The sequence below is a fragment of the Triplophysa dalaica genome, chromosome 5 (genome assembly GCF_015846415.1).
Source record: "Triplophysa dalaica isolate WHDGS20190420 chromosome 5, ASM1584641v1, whole genome shotgun sequence".
NCBI lineage: Eukaryota > Metazoa > Chordata > Actinopteri > Cypriniformes > Nemacheilidae > Triplophysa > Triplophysa dalaica.
This window is the reverse complement of record NC_079546.1, coordinates 12,515,070-12,523,498: the sequence shown is the minus strand read 5'-3', so window position 1 is coordinate 12,523,498 and position 8,429 is coordinate 12,515,070.

Genomic DNA, 8,429 nt, shown 5'->3' with positions numbered 1-8,429 from the left:
AAAATGAATAAAAAAATACTATTTTCCGCTCTTACAATGGGTAGTGTAGGAAATTGTTTCGGCCGGAAGTAGACGCACTTTCGCGCATGCGCGGAACAAATCGTGTTTCCGGACGAACATCGCTACCCGATCCGTCCCGGAAACACGATTTGTTCCGCGCATGCGCGAAAGTGCGTCTACTTCCGGCCGAAATAATTTACGGAAAACACGATTTGTTCCGCGCATGCGTGAAACTCCATCTACTTCTGTTCGAAAAAATTTACGGCAGTTTTATATAAAAGAGTTTTGTCCATACCGGAAATATTTTTTTAAATAAACTCTGTATAAAAAAAGAGCAATTAACATCAAAAGACATCAAACATATTACAAATGATAATGGTTTGGTGAAACGGACGGAGGGATACACAAGGAGTCCTGTAAAGAGTGAAAAGTAGTTTTTCTCTAATAATCTTTATGTTTCTTTTTATTATATTTTTTGATTCCAAGAAAATACAATATGACAAAATATTATATGTCTGGAGTGAGAAACTGATTTTTATATATAAAAATACTTCTTTATTTATAGAAAAACTATAAAACTTAAAATGAATATGTTTATTAGTGATTCTCTTAAAACCTTTTTTTGGCAAAATATGTCAAGGTTAATATGTGGCACAAATTGATAACCTAATTAGATTATTGAAATCCTTACATGGTTGCCCTTGAAAAGCAGGATTTTCAGAATTCATCCAATTTATTTTTACATTTGTTCCTTATTTTCTTTAGTCATTCACTAAATCTCAACCTCCCACCCAGCCTCTCTCAGTCACACAATCAAACATCTATTCATTTACTTAAATTGCTGATTAAGGAACAGGGCATTGACCTTACTTTTCTAATATTTTAACAAATGTCTGCATTTAAGAAACACACAGAAAAAGTTATTTATGTATTTATTAGATTTATTTACACATTTGGTTATTCCAAACAACCACCCAAACCCCACCAACCCACTCAGTCAACCTAACGACGCTCTGAAGGACTGACTAGAGAAATTTCTGAAGTCGTTCATAAAACACAAACGAATCCATAGCGCTGTGAACCATTTTTGTACTCTCCAACATCGCCACTAACAGACACTTTCGCGCATGCGCGGAACAAATCGTGTTTCCGGGACGGATCGGGTAGCGACAATCGACATTGCCAGATCAGAACCGGAAGAGGGTACCAAAGAGTATAGAGGGTACGGACGTGTCGTCACTTTACCACGTGAGCACGCCAGAGTGCGCCCACACGAGGGGCAAAACATTCAGCAAAATGAGTGCTTTCAATATAAAGAAACGCAATTCCATGCTACATTTCAGTGTCCAGGAACACTTGATTCCTTTGTTAGTCATAGGGAAGTCGTAAGGGTCACAGTCGAATTCAGCTGTTTGTAATTTCAGCAAAAACTTCGTGTTTTAGTCCCGGTTAATTGGCGCTCAAGGGGGGCGTGTCCCGGCGGGAACGTGACGTGCATACATTCCAAGAGGCGAAACTCTGGCTGCGCTAGCGACACACCTACTGGTAAGTTATGTTTTATTAGTAACAAAGGAGGAGTTTTATGAATTGAAGAGCGCGTGCACGCGACAGGAAGTAATAGCGCAAGTCTGTCCAGTGACTTAAAAAGGCAAAAGTGCAGTGACCTTAACACACAATAAACCCACACTATCTTGAATACCGCTTCCGAGCGTTCAGCCCCGACAAAACGTTGCAAAAAGTTTTTTTCAGCGGAAGGCCAATCTTTTTGTGCTTTTTGAAGAATCTTCGAAGTCTGATGAAATAGGTATAAATTCGTATTGAATACCTGCAAAATACACATCCTCTAATATTTTCAATTGTTGCGTATAACGAGCTGTATAGCAGACACATTTAAACGACTTTACTTGGACCCATTGTGCGAGCTGTCTCTTTAATAACGCGTGGGTTATATACATTTGCTACTGATTGGGCTAATATACTTGACACACACGGATTTCAAACCCTGTTCCAGGAAATGGCAAAAGGGCTAAGTTTATCCCATCATGCATCGCGTTCTGGATATAAATCATGAGACTTTTTGATCGGGCTTCGCGAGATGTTGCGGAATGTTTTCCAGTGTAAGTTATACTCCTGCTATTAAAGGTTACGCTTTATCTTTATTTATTCTATATTTGGCTAACACGTGTATTTCTTTTGTTTTTTGGGGTACAGCTGCTTTTAAAGTGATAAAGCGCTATTAAAATAAATCTGTCTTGACTATGTAATTAGATATTACACACTAAGAATTGCTGGGTTAGAAATAACCCAACCTTAACCCAGCTGCTGGGTAACTATGGGACAGAACACGCGCTGGGTTATTTTGACCCAAGTGCTGGGTTGAACCATTTGACCCAAAATGCTGGGTTGTTTGTTTGACCCAACTAGTGGGTCGGGTTAACTGTGTTTCTGGGTTAACATAACCTAAACATTGGGTTATATGTTGTCTCATTGCCTTGCTACTTTTATATTTACCAATAAAAATATATAATCTCAAGGGAATGTACAATTATTATAATTTTTCTGTAATACAATTACACAAAACAAATTAAATTTATTTCTTTACATTTATTGAATGGGTCCAATTATCATACATTTCATCCAACACCGACAGACACATAAAAACAAGTTTTTGTAGATCAGTTTCTTTAAAAACACAAAACTGGGTGAATTAGGCACTCTAGATTCCTATTCTATATATCAACATTGCAGCATTAGAACAGTCAAAAATATATTATTGGCACATGAGAATCAGTCCAAACAGTGTGCCATCAAAACTAAGCAAAACAAAGACTCCAAACAACAGACAATACATGTGACAACTTAAAGCATGTTACAAGTGTCCAGAAAAAACTGTTGTCCTCAAAAACTTCCCACAGTAAGACTCATGTCCATCAATACGATAAACTGCATGCTGGAGAAATTTCTAAGTAGGAAGAGACTGCTTAGTTAACATCAAGCAAAAAAAAAGGACTTGAAACAGATCAACTCAGCAACAAGTCAGTTTCAATGGCATGTCCCGAAACAATGGTGAAGGTCTGGGATGTCGTTGCTGCCTCGTCCACAAGGCACAAAATGTGCAGAATACATCACTGTTCTCTGCATTTTGCAAGTAAAATGCATTTAATGAACAAACACAGAGGCCTTATAAAATGCTTATTTTAGAAGAATATTTCAAACTTCACTTTTAGTATTTTACTACATTCACACTGTATATCATTTACTTCTGAGGATATACATATATCACACAGTGATGGCCAAAACTATTAGAACACTAGTATTTTTACGAGCTGGAAAATGGAATAAAAGTCAGTTATTTCTATCGTTTGCTGTCATGTGTCAGAAGGAAATTTCTGTTTCATTTTCCAAACATTATTTTTGTCATTAATTGTAATAATCAGTGAGATTAAGAGGCTAAGCTTTTAGCTAATGCAGCTAACGGTAACGTTACCTGAGGGAAAAAAGCACGAAAATGCTAAATTTTAAATTATTGCTAGTTGGTTGGATCCGGCACGTCGCAGACACTTGAAAAAAATATCCCCTTAGATTAAGTTTTGTATGAAATTATCTAATTCTGACTAAACATTACAAAGCCATACAGTAGGCAAACAGTAACCGAACTATACCGTGTATTTCTGACCTAAGGCTAGTTAATACATTTCCATGAGGATTTAACGTGAAGGATAAAAACCTTTTAAAGTAAAAATATGCACATGTACACACACATATATATATATAACATAAGGATAAAGCGATTGCTTAGGCCTTTTTTTGTCAAAAAAAATAGCATGCTAAGCTGCTAAATTACTTAACGATAATCAATCACAGAATAAAACACTTCCTCCCCACAGCGACAGATCAAATACTGCATTAAACCGTAAAATCAGTGTGCACTTACCACAAGTTATTAAAAATAATCATATTATCATATTTATTTACCTTAAAAAATCAGCTTGATGTGATGTGCGTTGCCGTCTGACAATGAGACGCGTGAAGGATCCAGAAGGTTCGATGAAGTGGAAAAATGAACAAACCGGTTGGGTCAAAATAACCCAACCCAGCTGTTCAGTGGTGAAAGAACCCCTACAGCTTATTTGACCCAGCATGAGCAACCCAACTGTGTGTTTACAGTACCTCAAACAACCCAAAATTATGACCCAGCACTATTAACCCAAAAATGTGTTTACAGAAATAACCCAGCATTTTTTAGAGTGTACATAATTTTGTAGTAAAACGTAGTGTTGCACATTTTATCTGTGAAAACTTCATAGTTATGTATTTTGTAAAACAGTTTTTGTCACATAAAAAGAAACACCACATTAATTAACTGATAGATCCAACTATAAGATATGGCTTGTAGATCTTATAGATCTAAACTTTGAGTCCAGTTTCACTAGATCTCTCTCCGTCAGGAACAAATTACACCTGTAGATATCAACTCCGTTGTGAGTCAATCCTTAAACCCAAGCAACAGGGAGATATAGAGCTGAAGGGAAGAACAGCAGGCAGGAGACGAAGTGATGTTAAATAGACAGACAAATGATTTATTGAATAATCTCAGTTGTGCGTTGATGCTCAGTCAAGCTCTGCCTAACTTCGTCTGACTAGAAACAGATTCAATATGTGTTTTTAACCATTCAAGATTACAGTATCAAAACATTGTCTCATGACATTATTATGGACCTTGAGATGGAGACCAACGGATACTCATATCAGCATAAGACAAAATACATCTCCCAATGAGGTTAAACAACAGGAAATTAAGCAGCAAATAATATGAATAGAAGTGAATAATAAAATAAAGGAATGAATACATATGATGAATATTGTAATAAATGTGATAAATGAAATAGAATAATAAAATGAAATAAACAAGAAACAAGTGTATGTTTCTATCCAGATCTATCATTCCCCCCTCTTAATCATATATGAAATAATTAGATTATGTATGATTATATATCTTAATGATTAAAAGCAAGCAACCTCCAATAATCATGACAAACCAACAAAAACAAAAAGTTTGGTTGATCAGGCCATACTTTTCCCTTCTCCATGCCCTTTAAATGGACAGGTCATTTTCTCTTCCATACCGCTTACTAGCATGAGAAAAGGGGGTGTGTCTAGTCTCAATGTGCTGTCGTCTGACCAGCATTGTACTTTTGACAAAACAAATAAACAACTTCAAAGTAATGTACAAGAGCAAGATGATTAACACCCCTGACACTACAATTGTTACAAATGCTTTCAAATGATTCCAGATTGGTCCTAATATTGATCCGAACCGTGTATCCCACTCAGATGAGAACATACCATGATCTTTGTTGATTTTAGCAACCTGTTCATGCAGAACTTGAGCTAGATTGTGGACTACTTCCTCAGAATTGTCTGGAATGAAAGAACAACACTCAGTACCAATTATTTTACAGGCTCCTCCCTGAGAGGCTAACATTATATCTAAAGCCATTGGATTTTGTAGAACAACTTTTCTCATTGCATACATTTTAACAGAGATGTTGGTGATAGACTGAAGAGTACTGTTTGCTGTTTTCTCAAAAGCTTCCTGTAATGCCTGTGCTTCAGTTTGTAGATCAGTCACTCCGAGGAATGGTACAAATCGCCCTAACCACTTTTCAACCTTGGAAAGGGAACGCCTAGTACGTGTCAGGATTAAATGATGTCTAACATAATCTTCTGACACTACTCGAACTGCTGGTAAAACATAAGCCAAATAACACCTTCCTCTCCATCCCTTAGGAAGGAACGGATAAGCTTTGTTACCACAAACAAAGTGTGTGCCATTAGGAGCAATGAGTGCTGAATTTGTGATAAATGTCATATTACATTTAGAAGCTTGACTTCCTGTATTCCTTTCAAAACACCAGAAGGAAATGCCCTCAGATTTTACATTTGATACATTTGCAACAAATGAGCCGATAAAGTTTTTGATTTATCATAGGTTTTCGGGTCTCCAATTGGAGCACAACAGATGGATTGAGGAATAGGTGTTTTTTGTACTAAATTTGCCAAAATCTCACCTATTTCGCCCATGTCATCAGATCAGGTAATAGTAATGGATAAACTTGCAATTGCCATGAAGTAGCAGCTTGTGGAAGATATTGACATACCCAGCATTCAGATGCATTTATAGTTCTGGCATAGACGTTAGCCAAAGTCATTGCTGAATTGACTTCAGTCTGAACTTCTAGCTCTGAATAATAGACAGAATTTGGACTAATGCTTGGTAGGAAAACCAACACAAAGAACAAAATCCCTGCCATTTTAATTTGGTTCATATCCTTCAGTGTGATAATTAAAAATCATCCATTTTTAAAACCTTTGATCTAGATTCGGCTTTAAATTGTGTATGACAGTTATGTGATTTAAATGTCAAAATCCCTGTATCTGGATTAATTGAAGGCCAAAACAAATATTGAGTGTACACAGTTAAAGTCCAACTTGGTTTTATTTCAGGATGTTGTACCCATTGGTCAGCTTGAGTTGAAGTAAAACCTACAGTCAATACAGCATTGTCATATGACAGCAGTCTCAGAGTGTCTAACAGTGGTCTGTGAAGTTCAAATTAGGGATGCTCCCATCCGATATTTGTATTGGAAATCGGCGTCGATACTGAATAAAATTCTAGATCGGGTATCGGTGACAAATTGCACCGATACCCGATCTAGCTGACATAAAATTTCTGCTAGGCCATGTAAAAGTTCCTGGAGACACCGGCGCTTAAACTCTCGTGGCTGTGCTTTGAGAAGCGTGTGACATCATACGCTAGCAACGTGCTCTGTACGTAGGGCGCGTGAACAAGCGAACATAGCTTACATTGAGCAGCGAACAGCATGGGGCGACAAAAAATATCTGCCATTTAGATTTATTTTAGAACAGCTACGCCAACAAGTTACACCGCTGGTTGCAATACACGCGAAGTAAATGTTCCGAGGGGTGGTGATAAAGCTGTTCATTATAATACTACTAATTTAAGCACGCCGAGTTCAATAAGCTGAAGAAACTAAAACGAGACGGTACGAAGCAGATAACTTTGGAGGAGACAGCGGAAAGAAATCAGAAATTTTCATCTAGTAGTGTGAAAGCAGCGAAAATCACTGAAAGCATACTGAATTTCATTGTTATGGATTTGCAACCGCTGTCCGTCGTTGCGAACAATGGCTTCAGACTCCTTATAAACCAGCTGGAGCCGCGGTACGACATGGTGAAGCGTAAATATTTTACCGAGACCTGAACTGTACCAAAAAGTCTGCAAACACGTATACGGAAAAAAATAAAGATGTCAATGCGCTGAGTTTTGGGGATAATTTGATTTTGAATTTCTATTTGCACCGACTAAACTATTATATCTTTTTCCGTTTATTTTTACATGTGCAGTTTTACCAAGCTAGAGAAGCTAGTGTTTTATTTATCATTCGGTGTTGGATGTTAAATTTGATTTCCACTAAACTTTAGCTTAGTTTAGTGGACTTTGCTTTAATGACTAAAGCATTAAAAAGAGCTGATTCCTGTTTGAATATCTAAAGCAGTGAAGCTATTGCTTTTTTGCTCAATTTCAGCTGCTTTATTGTTTATTGTGCATTGATTTTTAAATTATATTTGCACATAACAGTTATTCAGAGATTTTGTTTCCATTAATTTATACCTGTTTATCAAGCTAGTGAAGCCGTTGTTTTATTCAGCTGCTTAATTTGCACTTTAATTTTGAATTTCAAGTTTAAGATAGTGAACATTTTGTTTTATTTTGCTGGTTTAATAAATAATTCACTAAATTTGTGAATCATTTTTTTGTTATTTTGTTTTACGGGTCAGGAAATGAATGTTAAGTCGAGCCTGTCATGATTCCGCTATCATGTCATGTTTATTCTTATTCTTGCAGCGGAGTCATGACTAAGTCTAGGGTTTTGTGTGAGAAGGACATGGCATGGCTTAGAATTTGGCTGTCATGCGCCTTCTCGTGTCTCGTCTATGGCCCCGCCCCTCTCGTCTCCTCGTTAGCTTCCCTTGAGTGTTTCATTACCCACACCTGCCTATTGTTAATTATCCTTTGTTCATCTCCCTATTTAATGCCCTTGTATTCTCTGTCCTGTGCTCGTTTGTTCTTGTACATACTTGGAAACTTTGCTCGTCTGCACTGCTGTAACCAGGATTTATTCCATACGCTGTGTCCCAGCGTTTCTGCTCCAGCACTCTGTTCCTGAGAGTTTTTGTTACAGTTTGTTACCCTACGTGAGTTTTTCGTTCCTGTTTGGCTGTCTTTGTTTATCCCCTGTATTTTACCCCATTGTGGGTTTTTGTTTTGTGTTTATTAAAATCTTTTGTTACCCCGTACCGCTGCCTGCATTTGGGTTCTTCTTTATCACCACACGTTTCGTGAC